General features: G+C 35.4%; 2 long non-coding RNA genes across 2 annotated transcripts; one reads left to right on the top strand and one right to left on the bottom strand.

The window, feature by feature from the left end:
- Positions 1-5,321: 5,321 nt before the first annotated feature.
- LOC125776401 (uncharacterized) lies at positions 5,322-12,066 on the bottom strand. The gene is made up of 2 exons (XR_007421674.1): positions 8,516-12,066; positions 5,322-8,437 (listed from the first exon to the last, which is right to left on the bottom strand). It is a non-coding gene; the product is annotated as an uncharacterized LOC125776401 (long non-coding RNA).
- LOC125776393 (uncharacterized) lies at positions 5,370-8,437 on the top strand. Its single transcript, XR_007421663.1, has 2 exons — positions 5,370-8,176; positions 8,233-8,437. It is a non-coding gene; the product is annotated as an uncharacterized LOC125776393 (long non-coding RNA).
- Positions 12,067-18,126: the final 6,060 nt, after the last annotated feature.

The raw sequence follows: 18,126 nt of genomic DNA, 5'->3' as shown, positions 1-18,126 counted from the left end.
AGAACCTTATATGCGATGTTTTGGCGCAGATTGTGGGGTCTCCTTTTTTATGGATTGGGCATAGCACACTTAAATTCCAATTGTTGGGCATGCTTTCATTCGACCATATTTTGCAAAGAAGCTGATGCATGCTCCTTATCAGTTCTTCACCGCCGTGTTTGAATAGCTCGGCCGGCAATCCGTCGGCCCCTGCCGCTTTGTTGTTCTTCAGGCGGGCAACTGCTATTCGAACTTCTTCATGGCCGGGTAATGGAACGTCTGCTCCATCGTCATCGATTGGGGAATCGGGTTCGCCTTCTCCTGGTGTTATGTGTTCACTGCCATTCAGCAGGCTGGAGAAGTGTTCCCTCCATAATCTAAGTATGCTCTGGGCATCGGTGGCTAGATCACCTTTGGGGGTTCTACAGGAGTATGCTCCGGTCTTGAAACCTTCTGTAAGCCGCCGCATTTTTTCGTGGAATTTTCGAGCATTACCCCTGTCGGCCAGCTTATCAAGCTGTTCGTACTCACGCATTTCGGCCTCTTTCTTCTTCTGTCTGCAAATGCGTCTCGCTTCCCTCTTCAACCCTCGGAATCTATCCCATCCCGCACGTGTTGTGGTCGATCGTAACGTTTCGAGGTAGGCAGCCTGTTTTCTCTCCGCTGCGACACGGCACTCCTCGTCGTACCAGCTGTTCTTTTGCACTTTCCGAAAACCAATGGTTTCGGTTGCAGCTGTACGTAAGGAGTTTGAAATGCCGTCCCACAGTTCCCTTATACCGAGTTGTTGACGAGTGCTCTCAGAGAGCAGGAGTGCAAGCCGAGTGGAAAATCTTTCGGCTAACTGTTGTGATTACAGCTTCTCGACGTCGAACCTTCCTTGTGTTTGTTGGCGTGCGTTTTTTGCTGCACAGAGGCGGGTGCGAATTTTGGCAGTAACAATATAGTGGTCCGAGTCGATGTTAGGACCTCGGAGCGCACGCACATCTAAAACACTAGACGTGTCTTCCGTCTATCACAACATGATCGATCTGGTTGGTGGTTTTTGGATCCGGAGACAGCCAGGTAGCTTGATGTATCTTCTTATGCTGGAATCTAGTGCTACAGATAACCATATTTCGGGCTCCGGCGAAGTCGATCAGCCTCAACCCATTTGGGGATGTTTCCTCGTGGAAACCGACCGTAGTGCCAAAGATACCTTCTTTGCCCACCCTGGCGTTAAAGTCGCCAAGCACGATTTTGACATCATGGCGGGGCATCTCTCATAAGTGTGCTCCAAGCACTCAGAAAAGGCATCTGTGATCACGTCGTCATTCTTTTCCGTCGGGGCGTGGGCGCAAATCAGCGATATGTTGAAGAACCTCGCTTTGATGCGTATTGTACGTTCATTCACCGGAGTGAATGATAGTACTCGGCGACGGAGTCTCTCTCCCACCACGAATCCCACACCAAATCTCCGCTCCTTTATATGGTCACTGTAGTAAATGTCACAAAGACCTACTCGTCTCTGTCCTTGTCCCGTCCATCGCATTTCTTGGTCGGCTGTGATGTCAGCCTTTGTTTTCATGAGGACATCAACCAGCTGGGCAGCGGTACCTTCCCAATTAAGGGACCGGACATTCCATGTGCATGCCCTCAATTCGTCGTAGTCCTTATTTCTTTTGCCATGGTCGTCATCAAAAGGGGGGTCTCTCATCCGAGGCTGATTGTCGGTTTTCATTGGGTGTTTTTTTACGTGGCGGGTCCCAAACCCAACGCACAACCCCATGTAGGGGATATTTCGCCTTCTTACTTTAGCTCGCCTTCAAACGGATGTTCTTAGGCTACCCAGAGGATACTTGGTCAAAGACCGGAAGTCGTGAGCTGCTTGAGTCATATGTAAAAGAATCGTTTCTGGTCACTCCCAAGTGAATGGCGATCAGAGAACTTTCCTCACTTGCGTGAACTTCTACACATGACTCCATCCTCCATTGTTGCGATTATCGCAAATTAAATGAGAAAGTTTTGCGCCATAATTTTCCGATGACATTAATTGACGAGGTAGTCGAGAAGCTCCAGGGACATAAGGTTTTTAGCACATTAGATTTGGCTAATGGATTTTTGCATGTTCCTGTCGAAAGAAAGTTCTAGAAAATATACAATTTGTGCCGTTTGGTATCTCAAATTCACCAGCGGTGTTCTGTAGATTTATCCATTCGATTTTCAAAGACCTAAAAGATGATGGAAGTGTAGTCACTTATATGGATGATTTAATTATTCCATCTATAGACGAGGAAGAGGGGTTAATAAAACTAAAGAAAGTTCTTACAGTAGCATCAGACGCTGGACTACAAATTAAGTGTAAGTGGAAAAAGTGTAATTTTTTGAAACGTAAAGTAAATTTTTTGGGGTATGTAATCGAAGATAGCACAATTCGTCGAGAAAACCAGAGCGGTTAAAGCTTTCAAGCCACCTGGAGACAAGAAAGCCATTCAACAGTTTTTAGGATTAATATCCTACTTTCGGAGGTTTATTCAAAACTAACCGCTAGTGGCTAAGCCAATATCAGATCTTCTGAGAAAAGATCAACATTTCAAGTGGGAGGAAGAGCAGGCGATTGCTGGGCAATGTTTTTGCAAAAATTTAATTATACTATAGAACATAAATCAGGATCTAAAATGAAGCATGTCGATGCTTTAAGTAGGTTAGCGTGTATGTTAGTAGACGAATCGTTACAGCACATATTAAAAGAGGCACAGGAAAAGGATGAATGGGCGCGGACATTTCGGAAAATACTGCAAAAAAATGCTTACGAAGACTTTTTTATCTCTCGTGACATATTGTGCAAGGATCCGGCAAAGGAACTTTTGTTAGCACATAAGCAAGGGCATTTTTCAATTAAAAGACTTGTGATTGTGTAGGGAAATACTACTACATTCCAGTGCTCGAGGGAAAAGTCAGAAATATAATAAGCAGTTGTGTCGAATGTTTAATAATGAATACAAAGTGTGGTAAATTGGAATGATTTTTGTCGCCAATCGAGAAAGAGGATTATCCCTTGGGGACATTTCACATAGATCATGTAGGTCCGATGACAACGACTGGAAAACAGTAAAAATATATTTTAGTTGTGATCGACGCTTTTACAAAATTTGTGTGGCTCTGCCCAACAAAAGATACAAGTGCGGAAGTGGTTATAGACAGGCTTTCGAAACAAGCTGACATTTTCGGCAACCCGCGTAGAATTATATCTGATAGGGGATCAGCGTTCACTTCACAAGCTTTTAAAAGCTATTGCGAAGATAACAGTATTCGGCATTTACTCATTACGACGGGGGTGCAAAGAGGAAACGGACAAGTGGAACGAATACATAGGGTAGTAATACCAATGTTAGCTAAGTTATCTCATCCGAATACCTCACAGTGGTACAAGTATATCGGGAAGGTTCAGCAATTTGTAAATAATTCTCCAAATCGAAGTACAAAACGGACCTCATTTGAGATTTTAACAAGTTGCGACATGTGGGTAAAAGAAGATCTTGCGTTAAATTTTAGAAAATGAAGCAGTCAATAGCTAAAGAAAACATACAGAAAATTCAAGAAGAAAATATGAAGTCATTTAATAGGATACGTAAAAAGGCAATCGAATATAACATTAATGATTTGGTTGCGATCAGACAGACACAATTTGGTAACGGAATGAAGTTCCGACCTAAATTCTTAGGACCATACAAAGTAACTAAACGATTGAAACTCGATCGATATGAAGTAGAAAGGGTGGGAAATAATGAGGGACTTAAAACAACATCGACCGCCGTGGACTTTATGAAAATGTGGTAACGTTATTCGAGGCGAGTGAGGAATGTCCGAGTTGTAGGACGAAGAAATGCGACCGTGCGGACTGAGCGTTTTTGACACAGGACAACACTGACTGAACGAAAAAGGGACTCGAACGAAATAAAACCAATAAGGAACACACTTGAATAGCGGACGGCGAAGGAGAAAGTGGTATTAAAAGCACCAGCTCTGCAATTAAGTATTGTTCTATTGTAAAGTGACATTAAAAGCACAAGTCTGTTATTAATTTGATAAAGCACCAGTTCCGTAATAAAGTTAAATTGATCTACTGTTAAGTTGAAGTTGGTTCAGTTTTTTATTTCCGCATCTACATTTTGTACATATTGGTCGGTTGGCCGTGCATTAATATTGAAAAATCGCACAAAAATCACAGTTTAATAGAATTTTTTATAGTATGTGTATTAGAGGTTGCCATTCTGAGGCAACCTTTTTTTTTTCAACTGAAAAACAGGCTGAAAACTTTCGAAAATGTGTAAAAAAAAGTCACTCAAAAGATGAGCTCCTAATATTAATATTAAGAGGTGCCTATTTCAAATTTTCTGTTTTCCATATAAATTACATGGAACTCGATTTTCGAGTAGAATCGGAATCGAGTTTACCATCCCTACTGGCAGCTATCGGGGTACATATAAAACCTCCGCACAATAACCACCACAAAAAAAAAATTATTTTTTTTCCATGTAATTTATATGGAAAACAGAAAATTTGAAATAGGCACCTCTTCATATTAATATTAAGAGCTCATCTTTTGAGTGACTTTTTTTTTACACATTTTCGAAAGTTTTGAGCCTGTTTTTCAGTTGAAAAAAAAGGTTGCCTCAGAATGACACACCCTAATGTGTATATAGTTTTTCTGTGCTTGTAATATCGATGCTTTTTCTCTTAGACTTTTGTTTTTAACTAAAGCATAATTGCGGTTGTTGGAAAATTTTGTTAGTTTATATAAGTTAAATTATATTTCTTTATGGGTTATTCAAATAACGTTCAACCTTATTTTTCTTAGCTTTATGTCGACTATACTGCTTCCAGTCAAGATCTATAGCGGGATTCTGTAACCAGTCTTTAGTCTCTATTTGAGACATTTTGAGGCAAAGTCTCAATTTGAGACTAGTTACTATTCACTAAACAGTCTCTAGCGTTAGTCTCAAAATATTGAGACCTGGTAGTTAGCCGGTCACAAAACTAAAAAGAGCTCTTGTCTGCCATTTTGAATATTCTGAATAGAGATCATCATATATATTAATCGATTGTCGTATTTTTATATTTTGTAAGCAACTCAAACACGAAAAAGTTAAAAATAAATAAATTTTACATAAATTTCGTAAATATTATGAAACAAAGTCAACATATATTTTCATTTTTTATTGATAATTACGTTTTTTGACTATGTTATAGGAAATTCAATATTTGTTATCGACATATTTATTTTCATTCAAGTGTAAAAACATCTCTGAATAATGAAATGTAATAGATTTTGTGACTGTCACTTACAGAATAGCAATATCGTCTAACCGTGCGATTCTGTAACGTGAGACAGTCTCAAGTCTCTAAATTTGAGATTTTAAGTTAGAGACAATTTTTGAGACTTGAGATGATTTTGCTATTCTGTAAGTGACAGTCACAAAATCTATAACATTTCATCATTCAGAGATGTTTTTACACTTGAATGGAAATAAATATGTCGATAACAAATATTAAAATTTCTATAACATCGTCAAAAAACATAGTTATCAATAAAAATGAAAATATATGTTAACTTTGTTTCATAATATTTACGAAATTTATGTAAAATTTATTCATTTTTAACTTTTTCGTCTTTGAGTTGCTTACAAAATATAAAAATACGACAATCGATTAATATCTATGATGATCTCTATTCAGTATATTCAAAATGGCAGACAAGAGCTCTTTTTAGTTTTGTGACCGGCTAACTACCAGGTCTCAATGTTTTGAGACTAACGCTAGAGACTGTTTAGTGAATAGTAACTAGTCTCAAATTGAGACTGCCTCAAAATGTCTCAAATAGAGACTAGAGACTGGTTACAGAATCCCGCTATAAGTCTCAAAAATTGTCTCTAACTTAAAATCTCAAATTTAGAGACTTGAGACTGTCTCAAGTTACAGATTCGCACGGCTAATCTGGCATTATTATTACCGTTTCTCATTCATTCAGCAATAATTATTGACATTCGAATCAAATCAATAACTATTTGTCAACTCTTCATTGTCACGCACAGTGATCACTCTCACAGCAATGAACGCGCTCTTGCTCTGCAAGTGCGGCGATGCTGTTAAGTGTTATACTCATGATACTAATAGCGGGATTCTGTAACCAGTCTCTAGTCTCTATTTGAGACATTTTGAGGTAAAATCTCAATTTGAGACTAGTTACTATTCACTGAACAGTCTCTAACGTTATTCTCAAAATATTGAGGCCTGGTAGATAGCAGGTCACAAAACTAAAAACAATTCTTGTCTACCATTTTGAATATACTGAATAGAGATCATCATAGATATTAATCGTTTGTCGTTTTTTTATATTTTGTAAGCAACTCAAACACGAAAAGGTTAAAAATAAATCAATTTTACATAAATTTCGTAAATATTACGAAACAAAGTAAACATATATTTTTATTTTTATGGATAATGATGTTTTTTAACTATGTTAAAGAAAATTTAATATTTGTTATCGACATGTTTATTTTCATTCAAGTACAAAAAAAAGCAAAAACATCTCTGGATAATGAAATGTTATAGATTTTGTGACTGTCACTTATAGAATAGCAAAATCGTCTCAAGTCTCAAAAATTGTCTCTAACTCAAAATCTCAAATTTAGAGACTTGAGACTGTATCACAGTACAGAATCTCACATCCGTGAACGTATCACTCGTCACGTAAAAGCCTGTATTTCGTATTATGACATACGTAATCGTAACGCTTCTATCGTAATATGGCATGATGACATACGTACGTGAACCAGTATATAAACGCAAACTACCAATCGTAATAAACAAATTTATGGAAATGTGGGCAAATTTTTTTTTAACATTTAAGTTTTTTATAATTTTTAGGAATAAAGAACATAAACAAGAAACCAGTGAATGGAATCTCTCATTAAAAGTTAAAAAAAAAGTTATTTGTATGAACAAAATTTTTGTATTTTACATGACAATAAATATAAAATTATTTACAAGGTTAAGGACATATACATTTTTGAAATAAATTTATTTATTTGGTCTCTTAACGTTGTTCGATAGATGTGAAGCGGTTCGCTACCCCGTTGTCCATTTCTTGTGTGTGAAAAGAATCGCAATTTGAACAGATGTTATGTAATGCCTCACAAACGTTAGCAAATCTTGCACTTTTGTGCGGTTCCTCTCTTGCCAAATCCTAAAATACTCCACCGTCTTTTTAAGATTCTAATGCTTTGTTCAACGATACATCTGCAAAGAAAATTTTATTAATGAGGATTCATAATTTTTTTTATAACTACGCTATTGCTACGATCTCTTAGCTATCTCTGCACTATTTTTTATGCCCATCACTTTCACGAAAGCTCAAATAAAAAGCTTTAGTGAATTCACTTTGATATTTAATTCTTCTTCTTCTTAATTGGCGTAGACACCGCTTATGCGATTATAGCCGAGTTTTAATTAGCTTTTGTTAATTTATTAAAAACTTCGCAACAGTTTTGACAGTTTCACATCTATTGTGACCTAAAAATACGATCCAAAGCAATGTGGAATTTAAAAACTATTGTGAATTTGAAATACATTACGATCCTTTTGCTATCGTATGTCATAATTCCAATCACCGCATACGATTGACGTATCACGTAATTTTCTTTCGTATGTTTGCCGATCCGTGCACGGATGTAACGATTCGACCCCTGATTTCAAATTAAGGGTTGTAAAATATTGCGAATAACCCATATTAGACAATATCGACACTACATTTGAAATTGGATATTTATCATCAATTGTTCACCCCTATCATGCATTTCGATTACGTTCCCGCTCTACGCTCCGCCGGAGTCGAAATTAGGTATCATGCGTTACGATTGGATTGAAAGAAGAAGAGGAAGAGCTATAACTCTTTCGAAATCAGCTGTTTGCTTTGAAATATGTGAAACTGGAACATAACAAAGCAAAAATACACAAATTACTGCTGTTCAAAGAAAATAGATAAAAGTAAAATTTTTATATTGTTATTATTTTTATTAAACGTAACTATGGAATCTTTATCCGCGGCGATATTACTGGTTGAGGAGGAGAGCAGCGCATCTCAGAATGCTGGGGTGAGAATTGAAAGGAGATGATTACGAGATATGTGCGATCCCTTCCAGATGAATGACGGGCTGTAAGTAATTGCACGTGAAAGTAGACATTTTTCTTACAATTTGTTTACTTATTTAGATTCAGAAAAACTTTCGTCTGAATAAGGACGCATGTCCTAGATACGTTTGCGGAAGAAACGACGGCAAGTAAATTTGATGCTACCTCTTTCCAAAAAGCCTGCACATCTTCCTTAGGACGCTGGTGGAAACCGTTGGCTATATCTAGCTTACTCTCCATCATATCTGCCAATTTTCCATATTGCTCTGGTGTTGTTGTTTTTGACCTAAAAGCATATCAAAAAACATCACTAAAACTGGAAATATCGTGTGTTTTACAACTCTTAAATACAAGTTTTACTTACATTTTTAGAAAATTAAAAAAAAATCACGCAAATAATAAAATTTTCTCAACAAAATAAAAACACAAAAAGGTCTCCGCCAACAAAATTGCAACTTAGCAAAACGGAGCTACGATCGAAATGCATGATAGGCAGAATTGTAAATTTCGAAGTAGAACCAGAGAACGTATATTTACAGAGAAGGTCCAACAACGGACAAGCGTGTAAACTGTCAAAAGCTAACAAAATGCGATGAGCGTGTTTCCCCACAGCTAGCTAAGAAGGAGAAACTTTAACAGTGGCGCGTGAACAGAGCTGAGCATTCAATGAAAATTATGCTCAGAAATATACATTCTTATTACAGACGTATGTTATTCTTTTGGATATAATTATATACGTTTACATGCAATCATATTAATTGATATGATTATCATTTTGCATATCTTTCTGAATGCATGCAAAACTGATAACATTCTAATAAAATTATGCAATTTTCAAAACTATGTTTGTAGTTAATGTGCGAATAAGAGTTATTTATTAAATATTTATAATGTTTGATAATATTATATAATTTCATATAAATATGTATGAATATGGTTGATGCTATATACATATGTATATGAGATACCCTAAAACACTTAATACTATATATTACAACAATATCATATGTAAATCACATTTCATCATTTAAATTTTCATATGCATCTAGATATTAGCACATAGTTACATACATACATACTTGTGTAGGTAGAATTCAAATTGAAATCCTAATATTATCATTTATCAGTAAAAAGTGTGCGCGCACTGCTCGATATGTACATACTTACATATGCATATGTGTACGACATTGCCGAACAAATAATGTATATACACACCAACATACAAATATGCGTACACATGTAAATATGTCACCCACAAAAACTACAAACATTGCTTTACAAAAACAAGAATTGTTTCAAATAGCATCATACATACTTATATGCGTACACATGTAGATATGTGCGTATGGCATTCCCTCACAAATAATGCATACACAACATACATACTTATATGCGTTCACATGTAGATATGTCACCCGCAAAAAGTACAAATATTGTTCTACAAAAACAACAATCGTCTAATATAGCATCAGCAACGTCACAAGTCAATATCACAGCCGAATTGGCGAAGCCCAAATGTAGTAAATTTTACAACAAAACCGATTTCATTCATAAACGCAGGGGCATATGCCACAAGCGACCTCGCTTCATTCATAAAAGTAGACACCATTACATCTCCCCGAGCAGGCCTTTGCCAACAAGCGTCTTTTCGCGACGATGGCAAAAGCTAAAAATCATAAATTGAACATCTTTCTGATACTTCTTCACAGAAAGAAGTGACAAAAGTGGCAACATAGGAGTTGTCGATTTATAATATTTGTCTAAAATATTTTTCCGTGACTCGCAAAAATCTGCGTCGATATGTATGAGAGCTCATACATATGCATACATATTTACGCACGTTGGAACGCAAAGCTGTTACAGCGGCAAGGGAAGCGGTAACAATCGGCGATCGTTTGTTAGTTTCTTTCGCGTCTCGTCGCGTCAGTGCTTCGACTGATTGATGTGCTGAACACATAGAACGCGACAGATTGCAAGCGCCATCTGAATCTGATATTGAAATACACACATTCTTAAGGACACAGTTATTTAGACAGCTGCACATCTACATAACTGTGTCCATATGAACGTGTATATTTTAATATTTCACAGATGTCGCTTGCAGTCTGCCCCGCTCAATGTGTTCCGGGCGTGACTCTTTGAAAAAACTTAAGCTTCAGCCATTGGTTGCCCGTGAAACGAAGATTTCGCATGAAGCAATAATTGTACACATTTACATACAAAGTTGTGGGTAGACAAATTTACAAACATTATGCGTATGTTTCTTCTTGTTTACATACACACATAATTACATACATATGTACGTGAATATGTGCGACCGCTTGGTCTTTTAACATGTTATCAAAACTTTTAAAGACCTGACCTGTAAATAAATATGTATGTACATACATATATACATATGTATCTTATCAAGCCTATGTACATTAATTAAAGATTTACATACATACATAGGTAATAATGCATGTATGACTTTATTATATATTTCCAAAGATTTTAAGGAATTCATCATGAAATAGTTCAATTTGTATGTACGTATAAACATGCTTGTGTGCTTTGATATAAAATATATAGAAAATATACATACATACATATGTATGCATGTATGTACATATATAAATTATATGCAGCATCGTTTGCGCATAGTAAAAAAGGGAATCTGTAAGCGTACATTCCTTAACATTGGAATTATCATTATTGCTCTCATTTAACACTGAAAATGCTCAATTCTGCTATTTTCATGCCCCTGATGTTAAGTGGTGAAACACGCTAATAATTTTCTGTGGTGAAACACGCTCATCCAAAACAGTAAATATCCCAAAATTGAAATATCCCTAAATTTTCGTTATCGTGAACCTTCTCTGTAAATATACGTTCTCTGGTTATATCATTTAATTTTCGAATATCTACTACCAAGCGTTTCTTCTTCTTACCTAACTCATCGAAACCTTTTTTGTCCACTACCCAAATTGGGTTGTTATGAGGAGATCTAGAGGGCCTAATAATGCCATTACGTAAAAGTTCCTTTATTTCATTTTTCACAAAATCTCCTACACCTAATGGAGAAGGGTATAACTTAGAATATATAGGCTCTTCATGTCTTGTACGAATGGTTGCAACGATGTTTGTATTATAAGGTAAATATTTATTTGGGTCTGCAAATGCATTTGATCGTTTCTCGCTCATTTTTCACTTCAAGAGGTATGTTACTGTATTGAATTTCTATAATATTTATGTCTCCACATTCAGTAAATAATAACTTTTCTTTTCCAGAGTCATGAGCAATTTCACCATCTTTTAGATCCACCATAGCATTGACCTGCGTTAGTAATTTATTCCGAATAAATTTATTGTACATTTATTAAGGGGATATTCTCATGTAATCACTTCGAAAAATCGATTTTTTTTATATTTTGACAGTGAAACCTATTGAAAACATGCTGGGAAAAATTCAGACCGAAATTCATAGTATTTGATAAGTTACAGCTCATAGTCGCCGACGTGTCGTAAGCGACTGTCTACCAGGCGCCATGACAAGTCTACAGCTGCTACATTTCTAAACGCATTTTACTCGAATCATCATTTTCTGAAACTGTTATGGTCCTAAAAACAAAATATTCAACCGATTGCTTTAAAATTTACATACTTGTATGTTCTTCTACTCATTTATAGTTATCGTCCTACCAGAATTTTTTATTTTCGAAAATATTTTCATATTTTTTAAACGATTTTTAACGAAAAAAAATCAAGATTTTCGTGACTTTTTTTTTGAAGTTCGACATTTTTTTTAATGAAATTGATTATATTTGGTAGGGACGAAAGCCGCAGAACTACTGAATAATAATCCATTCGATTTTTTTTATTTCAGACAACATGAACAGTCGCTATCACCATGACCAGTGAACTACTTTTTTTTTGTTGGGGACTACTTTGATTTAAAAAAAAAATATATATATTAAAAATGTAAAAAACGAAATTTTTTTTTTTTCATTTCAAAATACAAATAAAAATATATTAAAACTGTAAAAAACGTAATTTTTTTTTTCATTTCAAAATACAAATAAAAATGTATTAAAAAATTAAAATGATTGAATTTTGTTGTCGCATAAAAAAAATTTTCTCAAAAAGTGGTAAAATGTATGCGTTCACATGAGAGTACCCCCTTAATTACTTTAGTCGAACCATGAATTGATTTGACTAAAAAATGGTTTAGCTAATGGTACAATCCTCTTTAGTTCCTTAAAGGGCTTGATGTAACTTTTCGAAGCCTCTGTATCTATTATTATTGTAATGACTTTGGTAATTTAGGTTTTTATGAGCACTAGAATATTTTAATTGACTAGTATTGTATTCAAGAGACCTTCCTGCGAAAGGTTGACTCCTTCTATTGTCGTCAAAACGCTTCGAAAAATACGCCGCGAACATATAACGTTCATGATTTGCCTCTAATTCTTGGGCAAGTGCTAAAGCAGTCGGTAAGTCAGCTGGTCCGTTCTTAATTTTTCATTTATTGAATTTGCGAGATGACCCTCGTAAGTCATTAAAGTCTTATTAGTAAAGAGTGTAAGCTTTCTCTCCACTTCATCGTAAAATTTTACAACCGTCAGACTCCCTTGCCTTAAAGTACTAAGTTCCTGCTCGATCAAATATACTGGTCGTTTATCCTCATTTGTAAAGTCAAGTTTAGCTATTATGGCTTTAAAATTTAACACGGTGTTAAAAGAAGCTAGAATACTGTCTGCAGAACCTCTAATCTTATTTTTAATTATTGCGATCGCTTGGTAGTGTTTAGCACTTCCGTCGTGCCTTTCATATGTATGTACATATACTAGTTAACGGCAGCAGCCACACAGATACTTAACGATAAATGTAAACAAATTGTATCTTCTCACAGTATTACTGCTTGGTCAGCAGAATACTTTAATTAATAAGAAATCAATATATCACTTGTTTTGATAAGTAAGCAAAATCCAATATTCCATTATTTGTTTTGATAATGAGAATAATTGGAAATCCAATGCTCTGGCATTTCATCACTTAATGTAATGCCAAAGCATCTTTAGTAATAAGCATAGAATTATAAGAATATAAATATAAGTGCTTTTACTAATAAAAGTCAGTGTATAATCGGCAAGCGTATTGAGTGATCATCTTGATGATCAAAGCGCACCATATATTGTCACTCAAACCAACACTTGTGTTTAATTTCTACCGCTCGTAGCGGAACGGAATATATTTTTTTAATACTTCCCACACAAGGGAAGTTAATTGGCGCCCAACGTTAAGGCACGTGTTCGTCGTATAAAGGGAGAGAAATGTATCCCTAGAACCATAACGGTCGCGATTAGTGAACACTAACCGGTAAACGTACATAAACCTCGTGCGAGAGGTAGTACATATGTGAATAACACATTAAAAATTAAAGAGAAAAAACAAGTATCCCAAGAAAAGGGAGAAAAGCCAAACCAAACTTGAAGTAAAGTGAGCAAAAACTTCATTGCTTGTTGTGTTGTGACAATCGCAGAATAAATAAGAACAAAATTTTTTTTAGAATAAATTAAAAAAAAATGAACAGTGAATAAAAAAGTAAAGAGTGACTTATGTAAATCACAAAATACAAATATTTAAAAAACAAAAAAACATCATTAGGCATTGCACGTCAAGCAGCGGCGTAGCCATCGAGGGAAACCAAGGACTAAGGAAATTACAACACACCACAAAAGACGAGGAGAAGAAGGAGTAAGATTTTATTATCCACATTTATCAAATATATTAGTACATTAATATATAAGACAATCCATTTTAGCAATTAAGTTTAAACTATTAAGAATCATTGAAGGCTCGACCAGCCAAATAATAAAATATTTTGAAACCGCGATTCACCACCGCAAGGGGGACCCTCCGGTTTATAACAAAAAACTCAATTCTGCGATTCTGAACTTCAGACCCTCCAGAATAAAAGAGTCTCCTTTCCTAGAAAGGATCAAAAATAAAAAATACAAAATTAAATCTTAAAAATTTTAAATGAAGGCTCGACCAGCCAAATAATAAAATATTTTTAAAACCGCGATTCACCACCGCAAGGGGGACCCTCCGCTTTATAATAAAACTCAATTCTGCGATTCTGAACTACAGACCCTCCAGAATAAAAGAGTCTCCTTTCCTAGAAAGGATCAAAAAATAAAAATAAAAAAAATAAAACAACTGACTTGAACTATAACGACATAGACAGAATAGTTAGAAATCTTGAAGGATTTGTATTAGTCGATAGCATTAACAAAAAAGAAAGGGATGTAAATAAAGATAAACTTAAAATTAAATGTATGGAGAAAGTTTTTAAATATATAGGAAAAGATAAGAAGGCCACACTTGAGGATTATTATAATCAGGAGACAGTTATGTCTGAGACTATAGAGATGATAGAAGTATCAAAAAAGGAATATTTGTTTTAAATGGGGAGTAATACAAGTGCTCCAAAATACGAAAGGTTGCATTATTGCGATTATTGTGAAAGCAACCATAAAATTGAAAATTGCCCATATTTAAAGAAAAGGAAAATTAATAAATAAAAATGGCTCTAACTAGCGAAAATGAGACCTTAGTCGCAAGACTAATTGCCGCAACGAATGCATCACTTAGATTATAAATAACTGAAATGCGCAGACAAATAGAAGACTTAACGAAGTCGACAACAATAACAGATTACAAACCTGAAGTAATAAATTCAGAGATTCGCTGTGACGAATCCCTAGAAGTAATAAAGTCTTTACCAGAATTTGGGGGAAAACAGAATAAATATGTTAGCTGGAGGGAATCGGCTAACAATGCGATGAGTTTATACGTAAGAGGCAGCCGTAGGTATTTTGCTGCATTGACAATATTAAGAAATAAAATTACTCACGATGCTAATGACATTTTGTCCAACCACGGAACGGTTTTAAATTTTGATGCTATTCTAGCACGATTAGATTTCGCTTACGCCGACAAGCGACCAGCTCATATAATCGAGCAAGAAATGAGTATTTTGCGTCAAGGCAATTACTCCATAATTGAATTTTATAACAAGGTTAATGAGAAATTAACATTGCTAATTAACAAAACGATAATGACTTACGGATCAGATAGTGCCGTAACTAAAGAATTTAATGCTAAAAATAGGCGGGATGTCTTACGCACATTTATAACGGGGCTAAACGGAAACTTAGCAAACATTTTATTTTCACTATCGCCAAGCGACTTACCAAATGCTTTAGCAAAAGCACAAGAATTAGAATCCAACAATATGCGAGCAGCGTTCGCATTACAATTTGGAAAAAACTATTCAAATCCCAACAATAATAACAGGCAACATACTTCTAACAACAGATTCAATAATGGTAATTTTAATAATAATTTACGGTTCCCACAAGTCCAACCACAAAGGAATTATAACCAAAGAATGGGATACCAGAATAACCAACCACGACCTACACCAATGGATGTCGACTCAAGCATCCATACACGCAACCGTATGTTGCAAAAGCCAACAACATTTAATCAAAACAATTTGGAAAAAAGGCCACATGGAAGTACACAACAGAATGTACAGCCACCGACTAAGACACAGCGCATTAATAATATTAACCCTTTATAGCATCATGTGACAGATATGTTACAAACCCTTTTAGAGGGTACAAAACATAGGAAAATTAATTTTTCCCTTTTTAGTATGATGTAGTAGCACTGTCACACTCCGTATTTTTCAATTTTAAAATTCTCTGGTTTTTTATGTATTGGCATCACTTATAAAACGGTACTTTCTTTTTCGCTGTGGTAAAGTTAGTGAATGCACGTGCTTGCAATTACCGAAAAGATAAAAATAAGAAAATTTTCAGTGTTTTAATAAAATATTTAGTGGAAAAGTCCAGGTAAGTTCACTATTATGTGTAATTTCTATAAGATAATAGGAAAAATGTTCACTAATACAATATATAGTGAAGTTTAGGTTTGTACCATTTCTGTAACATTGAGTAATAAGGGTCACTAAAAATTTGTCTGTGTTGATTTCTTATACAAAATTCTTGAAGAGTTGATGAATTATGAAAGTAGTGAAGATGGGTTCGAAACTGACGATAATAGCGTTACAGATCCCGATTTTGATCCTGATGGCGATATAAGTTCAGACTTTGAACTCGATTGTGAGCAAAATGACGTTCTTTTGGAAAACGAAAGGGAAGATATTGACGTTCGCTTAGAGGAATCAGCCATGCCTACAAATGCCACTCAGAAAGGATCGTCACATCGCCCTAAACCAAAAATGAATGTAGTCTGGAAGAAAAAGAATATTGAACTAAACGAACATCAAATACGTTTCACTGGAAAGGAAGAACTGCCTGCTGATATTTTGGATTTGGAAACACCCATACAGTTTTTCCTAAAAATATTTCCTCTTGAATTAATCAAAGATATTGCGCAACAAACTAACCTATACATAAGGGAAAAGGATCCCAACAATAGTTTCCATGTATCCGAAATCGACGTTCAACAATTTATTGGGATAACATACATGATGTCTGGTGCACCTCCCGAGAGTGACGAAACATTGAAATAACGAAATCGGTACACCTTTCATAAAGGAAACATTGGCAGCGAATAAGTTTGAAAAATTGAGATAATGTATTCACTTTAATGACAATTCTAAGATGCTTTCTCGTGATCATCCCCAAGCTGATAGAGTTTTTAAAATTCGACCAATATTGGCAAAACTAAACGAAACTTGCAAAAAAATTCCGCTACAAAGTCAGCTATGTGTAGATGAGCAAATTTGCTCCACCAAAGCTCGACATAACCTAAAACGATATAACCCTAAAAAGCCGAAGAAATGGGGATTTAAAATATTTGTACTTTGCGACACTAACGGATTCGCGTATAGTTTTGAAGTGGAATCTGGAACTGAAAATATTTTGAAACCCGGAGAACCAGATTTAGGTGCTGCTTCAAATTTTGTCATGAGACTGGCCAGAAATATTCCAAAGAACCAAAACTATAAACTTTATTTCGCCAACTATTTCACGTCATTGTCACTTATAGAATACTTGGCCAAGGAAGGAATTCTTAGTTTAGGAACAATACGACGAAATAGGATACCTGACTGTAAATTGCCAACAGATAAGGATATTTCGAAAAAGAGCCGTGGTCACAGCGTAGAATATGTTGGAAATGTGCGAGGAATAGATATAGCCACCGTTGTCTGGAAAGACAACAAAAGTGTAACTCTTGCTTCTAATTTCGCTGGTGAGCTACCGAAGTCCACAGTATGCCGCTATGATAAGGCAAACAAAAGTACATAGATATTGAAAGACTTTATATTGTAGCCGAGTATAATCGGCACATGGGTGGGGTTGATCTCATTGACAGCATCATGGGCCGCTATAAGATATTGCTAAGAAGCAAGCTATGGCACGTTCGTCTATTTTATCACTTTTTAGACCTTGAAATGTCTAATGCTTGGCTCTTATACAAAAGAGCTCATAAAGAAAAAAATTAGAGGGTAATCAGTTGTCATCTGCTGATTTTCGTTTAGAAGTTGCCACGGTGTTGTGTAAATTGGGTACAAAGTCCCCTATGAAACGAAGAGGAATTGAAGCCGAGATACAATCTAAAAAGCATAAGGGCCCAGCCCAACATGTTCCTCCTATGGCAGTTAGGCAAGATCAAGTTGGACACTGGCCGGTATGGGCAGAAAAACGATTTCGTTGCAAGCGTCCAGGATGTGTTGGAGTATCACAAACGGTATGTGAAAAATGTGGTGTGGCTTTATGCTACAACAAGCAAAACAACGGCTTCAAAGAATTTCACACTTCTTAAAAAATATGTGAATATTCACGAAATACAAATATTATTATTTAATGAGCTTAGAGACGTTGTTACATAACGTGACATATCTGTCACATACCCTTTTTTGTTGCTTTTCACCCAAATAAAAAAAAAATTGTTTAA

This window comes from Bactrocera dorsalis, chromosome 2 (genome assembly GCF_023373825.1).
Source record: "Bactrocera dorsalis isolate Fly_Bdor chromosome 2, ASM2337382v1, whole genome shotgun sequence".
Classification (NCBI taxonomy): Eukaryota; Metazoa; Arthropoda; class Insecta; order Diptera; family Tephritidae; genus Bactrocera; species Bactrocera dorsalis.
The sequence above is the reverse complement of the archived record's forward strand: the minus strand, read 5'-3'. Positions and strand labels throughout refer to the sequence as shown.